We start from the raw sequence: 21,958 nt of genomic DNA, 5'->3' as shown, positions 1-21,958 counted from the left end.
ACATTATGTGGGAGCTATTTGACATCGACTGTGGGCACATTCTCGGTGCTCGAATGGTGGGTGCGCCGGAAACAAAGGCAGCCGGAATGTTTGATGTTTCAAGGTGCACCGTATCAATAATTTATACCACATACAGCGAAAGCGGGAAAACAAGATCTGATAAGTCGCATTGCCGATGAGAATGTGTTATGAACGGTCATTATACATCTACATCCATACTCCGCAAACCACCCGACGGTGTGTGGCGGAGGGCACTTTGAGTACCTCTATCTGTTCTCCCTTCTATTCCAGTCTCGTATTGTTCGTGGAAAGAAAGATTGTCGGTATGCCTCTGTGTGGACTCTAATCTCTCTGATTTTATCCTCATGGTCTCTTCGCGAGATATACGTAGGAGGGAGCAATATACTGCTTGACTCCTCGGTGAAGGTATGTTCTCGAAACTTCAACAAAAGCCCGTACCGAGCTACTGAGCGTCTCTCCTGTAGAGTCTTCCACTGGAGTTTATCTATCATCTCCGTAACGCTTTCGCGATCACTAAATGATCCTGCAACGAAGCGCGCTGCTCTCCGTTGGATATTCTCTATCCCTTCCATCAAGCCTATCTCATACAGATCCTACACAAGTGAGCACTATTCAAGCAGTGGGCGAACAAGTGTACTGTAACCTACTTCCTTTGTTTCCGGATTGCATTTCCTTAGGATTCTTCCAATGAATCTCAGTCTGGCATCTGCTTTACCGACGATCAACTTTATATGATCATTCCATTTTAAATCACTCCTAATGCCTACTCCCAGATAATTTATGGAATTAACTGCTTCCAGTTGTTGACCTGCTATATTGTAGCTAAACGATAAAGGATCTTTCTTTCTATGTATTCGCAGCACATTACACATGTCTACATTGAGATTGAATTGACATTCCCTGCACCATGCGTCACTTCGCTGCAGATCCTCCTGCATTTCAGTACAATTTTCCATCGTTACAACCTCTCCATACACCACAGCATCATCCGCAAAAAGCCTCAATGAACTTCCGATGTCATCCACAAGGTCATTTATGTATATTGTGAATAGCAACGGTCCCATGACACTCCCCTGCGGCGCACCTGAAATCACTCTTACTTCGGAAGACTTCTCTGCATTGAGAATGACATACTGCGTTCTGTTATCTAGGAACTCTTCAATCCAATCACACAACTGGTCTGATAGTCCATATGCTTTTACTTTGTTCGTTAATGACAGTGGGGAACAGTATCGAACGCCTTGCGGAAGTCAAGAAACACGGCATCTACCTGGGAACCCATGTCTATGGCCCTCTGAGTCTCGTGGACGAATAGCGCGAGCTGCGCTTCACACGATCGTCTCTTTCGAAACCCATGCTGATTCCTACAGAGTAGATTTCTAGCCTCCAGAAAAGTCATTATACTCGAACATAATACGTGTTCCAAAATTCTGCAACTGATCGACGTTAGAGATATAGGTGTATAGTTCTGCACATCTGTTCGACGTCCCTTCTTGAAAACGGGGATCACCTGTGCCCTTTTCCAATCCTTTGGAACGCTACGCTCTTCCAGATACCTACGGTACACCGCTGCAAGAAGGGGGCCAAGTTCCTTCGCGTACTCTGTGTAAAATCGAACTGGTATCCCATCAGGTCCAGCGTCCTTTCCTCTTTTGAGCGATTTTAATTGTTTCTCTATCCATCTGTCGTCTATTTCGATATCTACCATTTTCTCATCTGTGCGACAATCTAAAGAAGGAACTACAGTGCAGTTTTCCTCTGCGAAATAGCTTTGGAAAAAGACTTTTAGTATTTCGGCCTTTAGTCTGTCATCCTCTGTTACAGTACCATTTTGGTCACAGAGTGTCTGGACATTTTGTTTTGATACACCTACCGCTTTGACATAAGACCAAAATTTCTTGGGATTTTATGCCAAGTCAGTACATAGAACTTTACTTTCGAATTCATTGAACGCCTCTCGCATAGCCCTCCTCACACTACATTTCGCTTCGCGTAATTTTTTTTGTCTGCAAGGCTTTGGCTATGTTTATGTTTGCTGTGAAGTTCCCTTTGCTTCTGCAGCAGTTTTCAAGACGTTTGTGACGAAAAACTAGCAGTAGCTGCAAAATCAACTGCAGAACTGGATATCGCACTAGCTAAAACTGAACCCCGTGAGTTCCAAAACAACACTAAGCGAATTTCAGCGTGAGCTTTAATTCCAAAACGACTCATCAGTGATGCAAATGCCCGTAACAGGAAAACGTGCTGCTAAAGCCAGAAAATCAAGACTATGGAGCAACGGAAGAAAGTGATTTGGTCGGATGACTCTTAATTCACAGTGTTTCCAATTTATGGCCGAGTTTACGTCCCAAGAGTGAAACATGACGTGAGTTCGGCGATGGTTTGGGCTGCCACATCGTGGTATTCCGTGAGTCCCTCTGTTGCTTAGGCAACGCCGCGTTACTGGCAAGGATTACGTAACGGTCTTCGCTGATCAGATTCATCCCATAGTACAATGTTTGTTCGGCAGCGGTGTTCCAAGACGATAGGGCCCCTTTTCACACAGCTAGCATCTTTCAGGACTCATTTTATGAGCTCGAGGACGAATTGCCGCATCTCCCATGGAGACCAAAAAAGATCTCAGTATTATTGGAATTTTGTGTTCTATTTTGGAAAAAAGGGTGCGCGATTCCTATCTACCTTCGTCATCTGTAACTGATCTTACCACTATTTTCCAGGAAGAATGATATGAGATTCCCTTGAAGACCATAAAGGACCTGTGTTTACCAATTTTGAGACGACTGGAAGCCAAGGGCGTCCATAACCGGGGGTAAGAGGATCCACGGCGCCACCCTGTTCCCCACGTTTCAGGAAAAGAAAAAGATATGGGTACTCAATAGTTTTTCTTTCAAGAATCCGATACCGCGCAGGTTTTTAACAGTATTAGAACTGGAACTTTTTTATGGCTACTTATGACTCGCCATTCTTGTTTAGAATTTTAAAATTACACCATACCCCTAGATCCAGGAGCCCCTTCCTATCTGCCCCCTCCTCCCTCCCCCCACTCAGCCCCGCTCCACCTCGTTGCCCAACAAGCTATCGCATGGGCGCCCTTGCTGGAAGCTGTTTTGAATTCCAGCGTGTTTCTTTTACACCGTAATTACTATCCTTATTTTCTTTAATGAGTACTACATGCAACTAGTTCCCCTCAGGATTAGCGTCCTGCGTTAAATATTTAACCTTTTTTGTTGATACGTTACGTCCCACTACGTTACGTCCACACTACTGGCCATTAAAATGGCTACACCGCGAAGATGACGTGCTACACACGCGAAATTTAGCCGACAGGAAGAAGATGCTGTGATATCCAAATGATTAGCTTTTCAGAGCATTCACACAAGGTTGGCGCCGGTGGCGACACCTAAAACGTGCTGATATGAGGAAAGTTTCCAGCCGATTTCTCATACACAAACAGCAGTTGAGGTCGGATTGTAGCCTATCGCGATTGCGGTTTATCGTATCGCGACACTGCTGCTCGCGTTGGTCGAGATCCAATGACTGTTAGCAGAATATGGAATCGGTGGGATCAGGAGGGTAATACGGAACGCCGTGCTGGATCCCAACGCCCTCATATCACTAGCAGTCGAGATGACAGGCATCTTGTTCGAATGCCTGTAACGGATCGTGCAGCCACGTCTCGATCCCTGAGTCAACAGATGGGGAGTTTGCAAGACAACAACCATCTTCACGAACAGTTCGACGACGTATGCAGCAGCATGGACTATCAACTCGAAGACCATGGCTGCGGTTATTCATGACGCTGCATCACAGACAGGAGCGCCAGCGATGGTGTACTCGACGACAAACCCGGGTGCACGAATGGCAAAATGTCATTTTTTCGGATGAATCCAGGTTCTCTTTACAGCATCGTGATGGTCGCATCCGTGTTTGGCGACATCGCGGTGAACGCACATTGGAAGCGTGTATTCGTCATCTCCATACTGGCGTATCACCCGGCGTGATGGTATGGGGTGCCATTGGTTACACGTCCCGGGCACCTCTTGTTCGCATTGACGGCACACTGAACAGTGGACGTTACATTTCAGATATGTTACGGCCCATAGCTCCACCCTTCATTCGATCCCTGTGAAACCCTACATTCCAGCAGGAGAATGCACGACCCCATGTTGTAGGTTCTGTACGGGCCTTTCTGGATGTAGAAAATGTTCGACTGCTGCCCTGGCTAGCACATTCTCCAGATCTCTCACCCATTGAAAACGTCTGGTCAATGGTGGCCGAGCAACTGGCTCGTCACAATACGCCAGTGACTACTCTTGATGAACTGTGGTATGGTGTTGAAGCTGCATGGGCAGCTGTACCTGTACACGCCATCCAAGCTCTGTTTGGCCACAGGTGGTTGTTCTGGGTACTGATTTCTCAGGATCTATGCACCAAATTGGGTGAAAATGTAATCAAATGTCAGTTCTAGTATGATATATTTGTCCAATGAATACCCGTTTATCATCTGCATTTCTTCTTGGTGTAGCAATTTTAATGGACAGTAGTGTAATACGCAACTTGAAGCATTGGGGTGTCTATATTTCATTTTTTTCATTGTCATGAGGATAAATGTGTTTTGCTACTGACCTGTTATACTGTTTTCATAATTGCCATCCTTATAGCATCATCCTAAGATTAAAAATTTAATCCTGAATAACCTAGGAACATGTGAAAATTTGTATCTAGTAAGGTTTGTGCGACTATGTATCTCACTTCACCGATTTTCAAAGTCGTCCAGCTTAAATATTTGTTGGTAGTGAGAGTGTATTATCTACAATAAAGGAAGACAGTTTTAGACGGTTTCTTTATTAAACACATGCAAAATGAATATTAACTGTGAAAGAACTAAGGACAGAAACAGGTTATCATAAAAGTGTGACAAGCCGTGCTGTGGAACAAATGCAAGCGCGATGACCTGCTAAACACGGCCAACACACAAACTCACGTCGTCGCTGCAGTACCCAGGAGCGCAAAGAGACGGTAACATACGTCAGCCACACACAGCACACGCGAGCGAGACACGTCTGCAACCCTCAGCTGACACCATAAAACATGCGGCAAATCTTCTCCGTGCCTTGTGATATTACCATTCAGCACATGTTTAAGCAGTTGACAAGAAATGAGAAAAAGTCGCATATGATACTAAATGACGTCTGCAGTGGCTTTATCTGTGTGCCAAATAACCAAGTTTTTGTTGCAGTCTTCGACCTAATAGAAGGAGGTAACTCGTAAAATGAAAAAAATTAGGATGAATAGAGCATAAGGTGTAAAAACAAAGAGGGGATGTTCCGAAATGGTCAAGGCTTTACTGAAGGAAGCAAACCCCACATTCACCTCGAGCAACTGGAAGGTCATGGAAAACGTGCTTCAGGGTGGCTTAACAGGTATGTCAATTCCGAATTGGCATATAGAATCTAACCCAAAGTAAGAGAGTTACTGAAGTACTTTTTATGAAAGCGTAGAGAAAGAAGAATCCAACAAAGCAGAAGAGAATTGGAAGTAGTTTGCCAAGAGCAAGGATTCAGAGATATAAAATTTGTGGCCAGATAAATTTATCTACCAGTGAAACACGGATTATTTGCAATTTCTAACATTCTGCTAGCAACGCGTAGTCTTTGGTTAGAGTTGCTGACTCTCAATCACGACGTCCCGGGTCGGATTCCCGATAGGGTCGGGGATTCTTCTATCTCGAGACTGTGTGTGTGTGTGTGTGTGTGTGTGTGTGTGTGTGTGTGTGTGTGTGTTGTCTTCTTCATCAATTCACAAAACGCCAAAGTGGCGTCAAATGATAAAGTCTACCAACTTACGGCCAAATACCCTGGAAGGGGTCTCCCAGCCAATAAATGATATCTGCACATTTCATTTTCTGCCATTCTAAATACGTAAACTAAAACTCTAAAATAGGTGTACACGAATATTTTGAATTTGAATTAGCGTGTTCAGGTGTCGAAAGATACTTACATTAATTCTGTTAGTTATATTCCACGGAGAGTAATCTCTGGGACGTGGAAATAAGTCAGAAATGAACATTTCATTTCCGTTAAGTGCAATGCAGTGAAATGTCTGTACGTAACTGCATTACAGTGCTACTTCTAATTGCAAACTAACTTAAAACATTAAATTTGAGAGTTTCTATGAAGGTATTCTTGAAAATTGTAGAAAAAATTACAACAGGAAAATCTTAACCACCGTCATATTGTCTAACGACATCTAAGATGTTGAATTCGTGTATCTGAGTTTCTATAGTCATACTGACACCTTGAAGTCCTTACAAAGTTTATTTTTGGTCCTACAGTTATATTCCTGCTTTTCACAATTTTTTGTGAAAAATGAAATACTGGTAATATTGAGTTGTAACGTTACACACCGGTACCGCTGACGAAGAAAGTCATAACCGCAGTTTTGTGATGTGGTATGACAGAACTTTATTTTTTTTACAGTACAAATGTTGTATTTGCACTTTTAAAATGTGCATAAAAGCATTACAGTAACTAAGTTTCAAATATCCCTTCCACGGATGGTCGCAACACCTGAATCTCTTTATTTAAATTAAGCACTATAAATCGGCAATATAAATCGGCAGTTCTGGAGACCGAAGACTTCCCGCATAAGATGTCACTTTCATTCTGCCAACGGCTTTGTAAAGAAGGCGGAGGAGCGAACAGAGGTTCAGAGCACTTTCTTTGCGATGGGAAACCACAGGTAAGGACGGAAGAATCAGCAATGATCAGCGGCATGAAGATGCAGAAGGCAATGGAAACCACTGCATTAATGACGCGTGATGTGTATCCACAGGACGTGTGGCTTATAGCTGAAAAAGTGTCATAATAATCTCTGCCTTAGCAGAAGATTTCGGAAGAGTCCCCTTCCCAAGGGGGAGGTGGCCATAAGAAATAGGTTTAATAAGCAACGAAAGGATAACATTCTTCGAGTTGGGACGTGGAATATCAGAGGTTTGATCGTGCAAGGGAAGCTAGAATCTGAAAAGGAAAATGCAAAGACTCAATCTAGATATACTGCGGGTCAGTGAAGGGAAATGGAAAGAAAACAAGGATTTCTGGTCAGTTGAGCGTAGGGTAACATCAACAGTAGCGGAAAATGGTGTAACGGGAGTAGGATTCATCATGATTAAGAAGGTAGGGCAGAGAGTGTGTTACTGTGAACAGTTCAGTGATAGGGTTGTTCTTATCAGATAGTCAGCAAACCAACACCGACAACGATAGTACAGGTATACATGCCGACGTCGCAAGCTGAAGATGAGATAAAGTACACGAGGATATTGAAAGGGTAATACAATATGTAAGGTAGAAGAAAATCTAATACTCATGGGTGACTGGAAAGCTGTTGCAGGGGAAGTGGTAGAGGAACAGCTTACAGGAGATTATGGGCTTGGGACAAGGAATGACAGGGTAGAAACATTAATTGAGTTCTGTAATAAATTTCAGCTAGTAATAGCAAATACTCAGTTCAAGAAGCACAAGAGGAGGAGTTATACTTGGAAAAGGCTGGATGATACGGGAAGATTTCAATTGGATTACATCATGGCCAGACAGAGATTCTGAAATCAGACACTTGATTGTAAGGCGTCAGATCACAATTTAGTTGTGGTAAAGAATAGGTCAAAGCTTAAGACAATAGTCAGGAAGAACCAATGCGCAGACATGTGGGATATGGAAGCACTGAGGAATGAAGAAATACGCTTGAATTTCTCTAAGGTTGTAGATACTGCGATAGGGAATAGCTCAGTATGAAGTTCAGTTGAAGAAAAATGGACATCCCTATAAAGGGCAATCACAGAAGTTGGGGAAAAAAATTTTTGCACAAGGAAGGTAACTGCGAAGAAACCGCGGGTAACACGAGAAATACTTCATTTGATCGCTGAAAAAAGGAAGTATAAAAATGTCCATGGAAATTCAGGAGCACAGAAATACAAGTCACTTGAAAATGAAATAAACAGAAGGTGCAGGGTGACTAAGGCGAAATGGCTACAGGAAAGATGTGGCCAAATCGAAAAAGAAATGATTGTCGGAAGGCCTGACTCAGCATGTAGGAAGGTCAAATTAGCTTTCGGTGAAACAGAAGCAAGGGTGGTAACATGCAGTGGGAATTCCACTGAAGTGCAGACGAGAGAGCGGATAACTGGAAAGAGTACATTGAATCGAATAAGGCAGAAGGGATAGATAATATTGAATCAGAATTTCTTAAATCGTTGGAGGAACTGGCAAGAAAACGACAATTCACTTTGGTGTATGGAATGTATTAGTCTGACTTTCGGATAAATATCATCCACACAATTCCAAAGACTGCAAGAGCTGACAAGTGCGAGAATTATCGCACAAACAGTTCATGCATCCAAATTTCTGGTAAGAATAATGTACAGAAGAATGCAAAAGAAAACTGTGGTTGTGTTAGATGACAATCAATTTGGCTTTAGGAGAGGTAAAGGGATGAGAGAGACAGTTCTGACGTCGCATTTGATAATGGAAGCACGACTAAAGAAAAATCGAGACACGTTCATACACTCCTGGAAATGGAAAAAAGAACACATTGACACCGGTGTGTCAGACCCACCATACTTGCTCCGGACACTGCGAGAGGGCTGTACAAGCAATGATCACACGCACGGCACAGCGGACACACCAGGAACCGCGGTGTTGGCCGTCGAATGGCGCTAACTGCGCAGCATTTGTGCACCGCCGCCGTCAGTGTCAGCCAGTTTGCCGTGGCATACGGAGCTCCATCGCAGTCTTTAACACTGGTAGCATGCCGCGACAGCGTGGACGTGAACCGTATGTGCAGTTGACGGACTTTGAGCGAGGGCGTATAGTGGGCATGCGGGAGGCCAGGTGGACGTACCGCCGAATTGCTCAACACGTGGGGCGTGAGGTCTCCACAGTACATCGATGTTGTCGCCAGTGGTCGGCGGAAGGTGCACGTGCCCGTCGACCTGGGACCGGACCGCAGCGACTCACGGATGCACGCCAAGACCGTAGGATCCTACGCAGTGCCGTAGGGGACCGCACCGCCACTTCCCAGCAAATTAGGGACACTGTTGCTCCTGGGGTATCGGCGAGGACCATTCGCAACCGTCTCCATGAAGCTGGGCTACGGTCCCGCACACCGTTAGGCCGTCTTCCGCTCACGCCCCAACATCCTGCAGCCCGCCTCCAGTGGTGTCGCGACAGGCGTGAATGGAGGGACGAATGGAGACGTGTCGTCTTCAGCGATGAGAGTCGCTTCTGCCTTGGTGCCAATGATGGTCGTATGCGTGTTTGGCGCCGTGCAGGTGAGCGCCACAATCAGGACTGCATACGACCGAGGCACACAGGGCCAACACCCGGCATCATGGTGTGGGGAGCGATCTCCTACACTGGCCGTACACCACTGGTGATCGTCGAGGGGACACTGAATAGTGCACGGTACATCCAAACCGTCATCGAACCCATCGTTCTACCATTCCTAGACCGACAAGGGAACTTGCTGTTCCAACAGGACAATGCACGTCCGCATGTATCCCGTGCCACCCAACGTGCTCTAGAAGGTGTAAGTCAACTACCCTGGCCAGCAAGATCTCCGGATCTGTCCCCCATTGAGCATGTTTGGGACTGGATGAAGCGTCGTCTCACGCGGTCTGCACGTCCAGCACGAACGCTGGTCCAACTGAGGCGCCAGGTGGAAATGGCATGGCAAGCCGTTCCACAGGACTACATCCAGCATCTCTACGATCGTCTCCATGGGAGAATAGCAGCCTGCATTGCTGCGAAAGGTGGATATACACTGTACTAGTGCCGACATTGTGCATGCTCTGTTGCCTGTGTCTATGTGCCTGTGGTTCTGTCAGTGTGATCATGTGATGTATCTGACCCCAGGAATGTGTCAATAAAGTTTCCCCTTCCTGGGACAATGAATTCACGGTGTTCTTATTTCAATTTCCAGGAGTGTATGATTTGTCGCCGTGGAGAAAGTGTTCGACAATGTCAGATGCTGCAAGATTTACGAAATTCTGAAAAAATAGGGATAAACTATAGGGAGAGACGGATAATATACAACGTGTACAAGAATCAAGAGGGATAATAAGAGTGGAAGAGCAAGAACGAAGTGCTGGATTGAATAGGACGTAAGACAGGGTTACAATCTTTCGTCCCTACTGCTCAATCTATACAGTGAAGAAGCAATGGTGGAAATAAGCTAAAGGTTCAAGAATGGTATTAAATTCAAGATGAAAGGATATCAATGATACAATTCGCTGAAGACATTGCTTTCCTGAGTGAAAGTGAAGAAGAATTACATGATATGCTGAATGGAATGAACACTCTGATGAGTATGGAATATGGACTGAGAGTAAATTGAAAAAAAAAAAACTAAATTAATGAGAAGTAGCAGAAATGAGAACATACTAGCACTGGCAAAATGGGCGTTCCTGGCCAAGAGAAGTTTAGTAGTACCAAACATAGGCTTTAATTTGAGGAAGAAATTTCTGAGAATGTACGTCTGGAGTACAGCATTTTGTGGTAGTGGACCATGGACTGTGGAAAAAGCTAAACAGAAGAGAATCGAAGCATTTGAGATGTGGTGCTACAGGCAAATGTTGAAAATTAGATGGACTGATAATGTAAGGAATGAGGAGGTTCTTCGCAGAATAGGAGAGGAAAGGAATGTGTGGAAAACACTGTAAAGCAGAAGGGACAGGATGATAGAACATCTGTTAAGACATCAGAGAATAACTTCAATGGTACTAGAGGGAGCTCTAGACGATCTACGGGAAACAAACGGGGCACATATGGAAACGTATCCATAAAAGAAACTTTGCGAATTATGCTACCATTTGAAACAAACCGTATAACTGTATCTACACTATTCGGTCAAAAGTATCCAGACACCACAAAAAATAAACGTTTTTCGTATTAGGTGTGTTGTGTTGCCACTTACTGCCAGATACTCAGTAGTCATTAGACATCGTGACAGAGCAGAATGGGGCGCTCCGCGGAACTCACGGGCTCCGAACGTGGTCAGGCGATTGCGTGACACTTGTGTTATACGTCTGTACGCGAGATTTCCACACTCCTAAACATCCCTAGGTCCACTGTTTCCGACCTGATAGTGAAGTGGAAACATGAAGGGACACGTACAGCACAAAAGCGTACAGGCCGATCTCGTCTGTTGACTGACAGAGAACGCCAACTCTTGAAGAGCGTCGTAATGTGTAATAGGCAGACATTTATCCAGACCATCACACAGGAATTCTAAACTGCATCAGAATCCACTGCAAGTACTGCGACAGTTAGGTAGGAGGTGAGATAACTTGGATTTCATGGTCGAGCGGCTGCTCATAAGCCACACGTCACGCCGGTAAATGCCAAAAGACGCCTCGCTTGGTGTAAGGAGCGTCAACATTGGGTTACTGAACAGTGGAAAAACGTTTTGTGGAGTGACGAATCACGGTACACAATGTGGCGATCCGATGGCAGGGTGTGGGTAGGGCGAATGCTGTCAACGTTATCTGCCAGCGTGTACAGTGCCAACAGTAAAATTCGGAGGCGGTGGTGTTATGGTGTGGTCGTGTTTTCATGGAGGGGGCTTGCACCCCTTGTTATTTTGCGTGGCACTATCACAGCATAGGCCTACATTGATGTTTGAAGCACCTTTTTGCTTCTCACTGTTGAAGAGCAATTCGGGGATGGCGATTGCATCTTCCAGCACGATCGAGAGCCTGTTCATAATGCACGGCCTTTGGCGGATTGGTTACACGACAATAACATCCCTGTAATGGACTGACCTGCACAGAGTACTGACCTGAACATCCTTGGGATGTTTTGGAACACCGACTTCGTACCAGGCCTCTCCGACCGACATCAATACGTCTCCTTAGTGTAGCACTCCGTGAAGAATGGGCTGCCATTCACCAAGAAACGTTCCAGCACCTGACTGAACGTACGCATGCGAGAGTGGAAGCTGTCATCAAGGGTAAGATTGAGCCAACACCATATTGAATTCCAGCATTACCGATGGACGGCGCCACGAACTTGTAAGTAATTTTCAGCTAGATGTCCGGATACTTTTGATCACACAGTGTATCATAGTCCTTAGAAATTATTTATTCTAATCGGTGAAGGACTTTTTTCCCAACCTGTATGTCATGGAAGAGATTTTAGGTAGCGTAAGCACAGTGTGCATTTGGTAGCAAACAACGTTTAACTGAACCTTTTTCTGGATGTACAAAAAGTAATATAGTTTTTGCATTGCCGAAGCTAGGAGGCACTCCGTGCGCATACAGAGATGGATTATTTAGAATTTTGGGACTTGTAGACGCACACGTCGTTCGCCAGCGGACCCCGAAGACTTTTAGGATCGCCACTACATGCCGTGCCTTTTCTTGAGATTGTTACTCCAGTAACAGCATGCTGGCGGAACAAGTCTACAGCTTTCATCCCTCAGCAGAGATTAAATACGCTCTTCGCCATTCTTTTAACTTATTCAAAAAGACGGGAAACGGTCTGCTTTTTTTTAGTCTCCGGTAATGGAATTCCTCACTGTAAAATCGCTCTGCGATGTGAAATTAAGCTGGCAACGACATTACACAGCTCTTTGCGGTCAGCTGCTATATTTTCATGAATAGGTAATTCCGTTAATGTTCTTAAATGTTCCTGTCCTGATAGGCATACCATAAAATTTACATTTAAAGACTGCTGCTTCAAATAATTGTTTTAAGCACCACATCTTTATGAGTTTCTTTCCTCGTCGTCAGTCTCTCGAGTACTCTGCTGAGGTATTGCGTTCCACCTTGTCTTAGGACATTCTTTGAACCTCTAAATCTCTATTCAGATTGTTTTATATAATCTCACTGCGAGATAACAAAATTAGTCACCCAGTGGGCGCCTCAGATGAATCGTTCAGCCTTTCCCTATGGCGTAAAGATCAAGTCACGTCCTCAATCGCGCGCGTTATGCCTCTACGTGAGCATAAGGCAGCAGCAATGAGTGAGACATTCATGTTTCATGCGGAATTTGGACGGAAACATGGGTAAATGTAAGGACTTGAGGAGCGGCAAAAAGGGGCAGTCTTGGCCTTACAATGTGTGAACTTGCTGGATTTGTTGGTGTTTCGCAGCGGACTGTTCAGCGTGTCCTCAGGCAGTGGTGTAACACACGTGGCCACCAAACAGGACGTCGGAATTTTGGTCGGACGGAGGTCACTACGTTGAGGGACCGGATACGCGTTTCACGGTTTGTCAATCAAAATCGTTTCCAAACCCGACAGGAATTGCTGCAGGCAGTGAATGGAGGTTCAACCCAACCTGATAGTGACAGATCTTTGCGACGGGAACTGCAACGAACATTTGGAGTCTCTCACCCGGCAAGAGGCCATTGCTCACATAAGCACATAAAGACGATAACAGCAAAGTTCATCGGGCTGGAAGAATATGTGACTGGTCTTCTTTTCCCCCACCCTATTACGAGTGGATGTTCAGTAAGTAACGCAACACATTTGTTTCGGTCGGACATTTTCGATAAAAAAAAAGCATAATTTGTTGTGGGACACTGTGGACTAATTCCGCTTCAGCCCCTATAGTTTCATGGAGTTCCGACAGGCAGTGGCGCCATATATAAAAAATGGCTTGTGCATCGGAGGTGAGTTTCTTTTGGCGGAAAACCAAAGCATCGTAGATATTCATAGGAACTTGCAGAATGTTTACGGAGAGCCGGCAGTGAATAAAAGCATGATGAGTCGTTGGGCGAGGCGTCTGTCATCATCGCAACAAGGTTGTGCAATCCTCTCCGATCTCGCACATGTCGGCCCGTGGCACACAGCTGTGACACTTGCAAAATGGGAACGTGTGGGCACTATCATTCAGGCTGATAGATGGATCACAGTCAAACCCCTCGCTGCACATCAGGACGTTTCTGTTGGTAGTGCTGGCAAACTCGTACACCAGTTGGGGTCCTGATAGGTGTGTGCCCACTGGAATCGTAGCCACCTAACATAAGACCATAAAGAGCAATGAGGATCATGTGTGCGGAACTGCTTGTGCGTTACGAGGCTGATCGTGAGAATTTTTTGTCACACATCATCACTTCATGGGACTGTTCTTCCTACGTACGCGCGACAGCATGTTTTTGTCGTGGGCCTAGCTCTGGTTTCCCTAATGAAATGACTGGCCGCCCATCCGCTGTCGGGTAGAGACGTATGGGTCCCGACAGGGAATCACAGTGACTGGCGAGCTGCTGGGCGCTGTCCTATGAAGGCCGCCCAGTGAAAGAGTACTAGGAAGGTGTCTAGTGTCACGCGGCTTGCGGACGCGAGCTAATGCCGGCTGTATCGGAGAGATGTGGCGTCCCCGAATATTGGAGCGGCTGTGGCAGGCAGTATAAGCTGCAGCTGAAACGCAGGCTCCTCGACAGGGCGGCAACCCGCAGTCCACCTTTGTGTGGCGTGTGGCTGGTTGGAAAACCGGCAGTAGTTTCTCTGTTATCTGGCCCATTGACGCTCTTACACTGTTGAGCCAGCCCATTACGACCACCGGCTTAATAGCATCTATGCCCGTCTTTCGAACTAAGCACATCGGTGAATCAGCGTATTAGGGATTCGACAATTTGTTCGTAGGTATGTATAGATATGAGGCACATATCCTGTAATTTGCGTAAATAATGGGCCGCTGACTTTGCGTATGCGATGATGGCGCCCGATAACAACCAGCATGGGTTTCATAGGATTTACAGCAGGCGAATTTGATCGCCAAGACATCAACGTGAATTCGTTATAAAGCTACTCAAACCAATGTAGCACTGATCTGCCTCCGAAACACGGGAAATTATACTAATGAAAGGAGACATGGTCGTCGGAGAAGACATCAAGCATGAAGGGATGCAGGTGGTTCGCAGCTGTCAGCGTGTCTTTCATTACTGCCATAGACCCCATGCACGCGGCGGAGAATAATTCTGCTGCCACCAGCCTGCGTCCATGGCGCGCTGCACGTTTCGAGTCGTCATTCACCCCAATATGACACTTGTGGAGACGACCATCGACATAGCATAGCAAAAATATTATTCGCCGGAAGGGCTGACACGTTTTCAATGACCGACGGTCGAACCCCGACGGTCCTGTGCCTAGTGAAATCGTAATTGACGGTGTCGTTTCGTCAACATGTGAACACGTGTGGGTGGTCTGCACCAGAACTACATGTTCAACAATAAACGATGAACGGTGTGTTTCGAAACACTTGCGCATGCATCAGCACTGTGCTCTTTCGGACGAGATGCCACAGATCATCATCTATCCTACTTTATAGAGCAGACCAGCCTCCGAACCGCACGTTCTGTGAAGAGTTGTGGACGTCCAACCGTATAGCCCGGAGTAGTTTCACTGTCCTACCCTCTTCTGCAGATGGTCATGACAGTAGCACGTGAATATTCGACCGGCTTCGCCGTTTTGGGTTGGGTTGGGTTGTTTGGGGAAGGAGACCAGACAGCGAGGTCATCGGTCTCTTCGGATTTGGGAAGGATGGGGAAGGAAGTCGGCCGTGCCCTTTCAAAGGAACCATCCCGGCATTTGCCTGGAGCGATTTAGGGAAATCACGGAAAACCTAAATCAGGATGGCCGGACGCGGGATTGAAGCGTGGTCCTCCGGAATGCGAGTCCAGTGTCTAACCACTGCACCAATTCGCTCGGTTTCGCCGTTTTCGAGAACCTCGTTCACAGTCTCTGCGTAATAATAATCTGCCCTATCTCAAAGTCCATTATCTCAATCGATTTCCCCGTTTGCAGCCCATAGCTTCTCTAGGGTGATCCCCACCTGTGTCTGTTGAGCGTAAGTACTTTTCACAGCGCGCCACGTGCCCAAGACGCCACCAGGCGGCATGCAACGTCAAGGTGAGCACGGTTATAAGTTTTGGCTTACCACTGTATGTGCCAGATTGATCAGTGGTCCTTTGCGAGGTATTCGAATCAAAAAAAGAGAAATAGCGGATACCTGCGTTATATTGTTGACTGTGTTTATACAAAATTATAGCTCGTCGCCTTTTTAGGATTCATAAACATTTTATTTCATCTGTTGTTACTTTTATGCTGTAATTTCATGTGCTGGTACGTTCGATGACCATGGAGATTTGCTCCTCAATTTGGTCCTAAGGGATGTGACGTGTGAAATAAAATTAAAAAAATGTCCACTGCATGCACGATAACTTACTTCTACGATTATAGATTTCTCTCCGTTGAGAATGACATACTGCTAACACGCTTCAATCCAGTCACACAGCTAGTCTGATACAACATAAGCTCGTGTTTTGTTCATTAAGCGGCAGTGGGAAACTGGATCGGACGCTTCCGAAACTCAGCGAACACGTCATCATCCTGCTGCTTTCTGGGTCTTGTGGACGAGCAGACCGAGCTGCTTGTCATACGAGCGTGGCTTTCGGAACCTATGTCGGTTCCTACATAGGAGACTTTCGGACTGCGGATGCCATACGAGGTGGAGTGTTCATTGTTGTTGACAAAAACGTTGTCTGTATTTAGGTCGAATTTGACTGTGACAGTGAAGGTATCTGGGTACATATAACAGGTCTTGTGACGTCTCTTGGAAAGCCCCATAAAAATTAAAATAAACCTGTATTAGACATTGAAATGTGAAGTGTAAAGAAAGCACAAAACTGAGTGTATTTCTGCCGAGAAAAACTATTTAATAAGACAGGAAATTATAAAACTTACAACTCGTCAATATGATATTCTTTGTGTTAAAAATGTCAATAAAATGCGTATTTTAGTACCGAAAAATAACTATACAGTTTAAGACATTCTTTGTAACCGTAGAAATCCTACCTCATTAATGTTAAAAAGACTTCGTCCGAAGATCTATTCGTACTTTTGTCTCTGCTGTTGAGGAATTAAGTCGCTTATCTATTCTGCCGCACTGAGTATTTGATGTATGTATTTTCTGTTACAATATATGGTAAAAATGAATTCTCCTGTTCTTATTCAAAACCTCTCCATCCCTGTGGAAACATGTAAGTTAAAATAATTATTTTAAGTGAGTTTTGTAGAAGATTGCCCATCAGGCTTTCCTTTTCGTAATGGCGTTCAAGCCGCCATTGCGTGGAATTTAATTAAAATATTAAAAATTGACCCTCACCTTTAAATTAACATAATAAATACTTCGAATACTGATAATAATTTTCAAGCACTAATATTTGCAAAGTTCATTTTATCAGAAGTTTCACGCAATTGCACAGACAAATTCAACTGCAGCAGGCAATAAGGTTTGCCTCATGATGTCTTTGAGTTTGCAATGAGATTTATTTCTGTCAAGTAAATGCTTAACCAAACTGAAGCCAGTGTGGTATAAATGAAATTACTTATCGTGAATAGAAATCCTTACGGTAGGCAGGTGGTTATATCGCCTCTCCCTTCACAACAGTTAATTAGCCGGGTAATAACAGTAATAGTTTCATGCTGGCCGCGACTTTGGATAACATAATTAAACCACTGCAGGCGAAACTGCAAACATTTTTAATAATATTTTTGCCTGCGTAGCAACTTTGATTATCGTCGGCGTATATGTAAGCCGCATTTACTTGTGTGCAGAATACACCCGACGCCAACAGTGTATTAAATATCCTTTACCTTTTTCCAAAAATCCCGACCATATCTTACATTAAAATCAAAATCCCTTAACACCAAAGGCGAGAGAGAGTGATATATATATATATATATATACTCTGAATGAAACCAAGCTCACTGTTGGATGTTTTTACCGGCTACTCCAGATCGTGCAATATTAAGTGGAAGCGATATTAACTTACCGATCATAGACTGGTACGTGTATGCATTCATTGTAGGGAGTATGTGGTGTCACCGCCAGACACCACACTTGCTAGGTGGTAGTTTAAATCGGCCGCGGTCCATGTAGTACATGTCGGACCCGCGTGTCGCCACTGTGATCGCAGACCTAGCGCCACCACCAAGGCAGGTCTCGTGATACGAGAGTGGACTCGACCCCAGTTGTACGAGAACCAAGCTACCGCCCAGTTGTACGCGAACCTAGCTATCGCCCAGTTGTACGAAGCCTTTCTCTCTCATTAGCCGAGAGACAGAATAGCCATCAGAAGTTAATGGCTACGAACTAGCAAAGAGCCAATTGTATCAGTGCCTATAGCTTACTAGTATTCAAGAGCGATGTATTCCAAGGGATAAAGAAAAGATAAGTAAAAAGCATCTAAATACTTTTCTTCTTATTCATTCATAAGTTTTTATGTTCCAGACTTCACGCCCGTATGCTTATTGCCGTGCGTGCACTATCGGCTACAGCTTTAGTCTAGCGTGCCTTTCTTTTGGCTACTACCGTGTGGCGTAACAGTCTTGTTACGTCACTACAGATTGGCGACGAGGATGGGATTCGAACCCACGCGTGCATAGCACATTGGATAGACAGGACACACTGGACTGTGCTCAGGAATCTTTTGAAACTTCGCCAGCCGTGTGTAACATTAACCGGCCCGCTGGACGCGCTGTGCGACCCGGTAACCGGGCCTCGCGAACGGCGACACAGCGACCGCCGTGTGCTACGCCAGGTGTGCCGCGCCAGCCCACAAATGTAGTGAAATCATGCCCGCGGTGTGCTACTAGACATTCGCGTGAACATTGCCCGTCACGCCAAGCTATTTGCTTTTTCTGCAATAAGAAAGGACATGTTCAAAGTGTTTGCCAGAAAAAGCTCAGATCAGACAATCACAATCATTCCAGGCCCTTTGCTTCGCGCCGGAATCGAACCAAGGACGCTCGGGCTCGTGGACCTTCGCCTATGGACATTCATGTCGTTAATTCCACTTCGTCCAGTGACACTTTCTCTAACAGTAACTGTGATCGTCCCACAAAAACTGTGCGTCGAAGTCGCCGGAAGTCACGTCATTTAGCAAGTGATTCTGTACCAGTGTCTGTTCCAATTGCACAAACCAGTCGCTCTTGTCGTCAGCAGGACAATAAACTTTTTGTGGACTTAGACTTTGACGGCCAAGTGATACCATTCCAGCTCGATACCGGAGCTGCAGTTTCATTGCTCAATCACGACACATACAAACAACTGGGCGCCCCTCCGTTGCGTGCCGCAAATGTTAAGCTAACTACATATTCCGGACAGAAAATTCCTGTGTTAGGACAGTGCAGCCTTCTTGCAACATTCAAGGGACAAACAAAACTTGTGTCATTTTACGTTCTTCGTTCTTCTTCTGCTGTGAACTTATTTGGTCTAGATTTATTTAAGTTGTTTAACATGTCTATTGTAAATCAGGTCCTATCAGTGAATCAGACTGTGCCTACAGACAGTGTTTCTCGGCTGTGTGACGACTTTGCAGACATTTTTGCACCGGGCTTAGGTTGCGCTAAAAACTATGAAGCACATTTAGAACTGACGGTCAACGCGCAACCGAAAATTTTCAGAGCGCGCAATGTTCCCCACGCATTGCGTCAGGAGGTCGCAAGAACATTGAACACTGTAGACTCACAAGGTGTGAGTGAATGTGCGCAATGCCTCTTTCATTTCAGCTCCGCTTCATCGCTTACGCCGTACAGGTGTTCCGTTTCTCTGGACGACGGAATGCGAACGCGCCTTTCGCCAGTTGAAATCGGCGTTGCTTTCTAATACTTGCCTTACGCCATTCGATCCCCAGAAACCCCTTTTGTTGATGGTAGATGCATCGGATTTCGGGATCGGTGCTGTGCTTGCGCACAAAGTTGGCTCCCATGATCGCCCTATTGCCTTTGCGTCCAAATTGCTCTCGTCTGCGCAAAGAAATTATTCACAGATAGAGAAAGAAGCTTTGGCTCTCGTGTTTGGTGTTACTAAGTTCCATGATTTCTTGTATGGTCGTCACTTTACCATCATCACCGACCACAAACCTTTGACGTCGCTTTTTCATCCGAACAAGCCGGTACCTCCACGTACAGCGCAGAAATTCATTCGCTGGTCTATTTTCCTCTCGCAGTACCGCTACGATATCTTGTATCGGTCCACTGCTAAGCACGGCAACGCCGATGCGTTGTCCCGTTTGCCTGTTGCTGAGGATAAAGCATTCGATTCTTCCGAACTTGCTTGCATGTTCATTGATTCGGAAACCGATGAAGTGGTCGAATCGTTTCCGATTGATTTTCGTCGTGTCGCTACAGCCACAGCTGCTGACCCTGTCCTTGCTACTGTTTTACGTTTTGTTGCTACGCAATGGCCTTTGTCAAAGTCTCGGATCGAGGATCCGTTGGTTCGCCGATTTTTTGCTCACAAGGAGAGACTTTTTGTTCGACGTGGTGTTTTGTTGTTGCGTTCTGATAATGATCAGTCCAGGGTCGTGGTCCCACGTTCGTTACAGTCCTCTGTTTTACGGCTTCTTCATCAAGGACATTGGGGTATAGTGCGAACGAAACAACTTGCTCGTCAGCACTGTACTTGGTTCGGAATCGATGCTGCGATTACGAATATGTGTTCTTCGTGCCCGGCGTGTGCCGAACAACAGTCCGCACCGCCGCGGAAAGTCTTTGCGTGGCCAAAAGCCACTTTCCCTTGGCAACGCTTGCACATTGATTTTGCTGGTCCATTCTGGAATGCTCGATGGTTGGTTCTGGTCGACGCCTTCAGTAATTTTCCTTTTGTTGTCCGGATGTCTTCCACGACGTCCTCCGCCACCATCCAAGCGTTGTCTGCTATCTTTTGCATTGAAGGTCTTCCGCAGACTATTGTTTCCGACAATGGCCCACAATTCATGTCCGCAGAATTCCAGTTTTTCTGCCAGGCCAATGGTATTCAACATCTGACATCCGCGCCGTTTTCGCCTCAGTCCAACGGTGCCGCTGAACGATTGGTCCGGACTTTCAAGTCACAGATGTTGAAATTGAAAGAGTCGCATTCTCGGGAGGACGCATTGTTGCTCTTTTTGTCCTCGTATCGCTCTCAGCCCCGAGATGGTCAATCGCCGGCTGAGTTGCTCCACGGTCGTCCTCATCGCACCTTGATGTCTTTGCTGCATCCGCCGCATCAGGTTCCTGCGCAGCGGCAGACTCCTGCTTTTGCTCCAGGCGACGTTGTATTTTATCGCAACTATCGAGGTTCACGGCGTTGGCTCGCAGGGCGCATTCTTCGCTGCCTCGGCCGCGCGATGTATTTGGTTTTGGGGGCCTCTGGTGAGGTGCGTCGGCATCTCAATCAGCTGCGCCTCTGTCGTCGCTCGGGTTCTGCCGCTCCCCGTCTGCTTTCAGCGACGGTGCCGTCCGGTCAGCGCCCTGGGGACCCATCTACTGGCTCGCCTCATCCCCAGGTGTTACCGACGATGCCTTCCATTTTGCCCCATGGCGACGCGCCGCCGCCGCCGCAGCAGCAGCAGCAGCAGCAGCAGCAGCCGCCGCCGCCGCCGCCGCCGACCGCATTCGACGCTTCGTTGCAGCCGCCAAGCGCCTCCCAGGGTCACGCGCCGCCGATCGCTTCCCGTGACCAGCTGTCCTCCGCCATGGAACGCCCGCCCGCTCCGGACCACATGACGTCATCGCGCGTCGGCTACCCCGACGCAATGGAGGTCGACACTTCGGCCCCTCATGTTTCTTTACGGGCGCATACACCGCATGTTGACGTGCACCCTGGACTAGTTTTGCAGGCGTTTCCTAGCTCCCCTCGGACCGGATGGCCGGGTGCGGGTGGCACAGCCTCGCCTGTTGTTAGGCTACCCACCTCATCGCATACGTCAACATGTGGTCCTCCCCACGGCGGGCGGAAGCCTTATTACACGACCGTTCGCCGATTTGCGGGGGAGGAATGTGGTGTCACCGCCAGACACCACACTTGCTAGGTGGTAGTTTAAATCGGCCGCGGTCCATGTAGTACATGTCGGACCCGCGTGTCGCCACTGTGATCGCAGACCTAGCGCCACCA

General features: G+C 46.3%; 1 protein-coding gene across 1 annotated transcript in view; it reads right to left on the bottom strand.

The window, feature by feature from the left end:
• Positions 1–21,958, bottom strand: part of LOC124712462 (protein qui-1) — a 1,341,285-nt gene that overhangs the window by 391,257 nt on the left and 928,070 nt on the right. The gene's annotated exons all lie outside the window — the stretch shown is intronic.

Source organism: Schistocerca piceifrons, chromosome 8 (assembly GCF_021461385.2).
Source record: "Schistocerca piceifrons isolate TAMUIC-IGC-003096 chromosome 8, iqSchPice1.1, whole genome shotgun sequence".
NCBI lineage: Eukaryota > Metazoa > Arthropoda > Insecta > Orthoptera > Acrididae > Schistocerca > Schistocerca piceifrons.
Note: the sequence above shows the minus strand (reverse complement) of the source record. Positions and strands in the feature narration are given on the sequence as shown.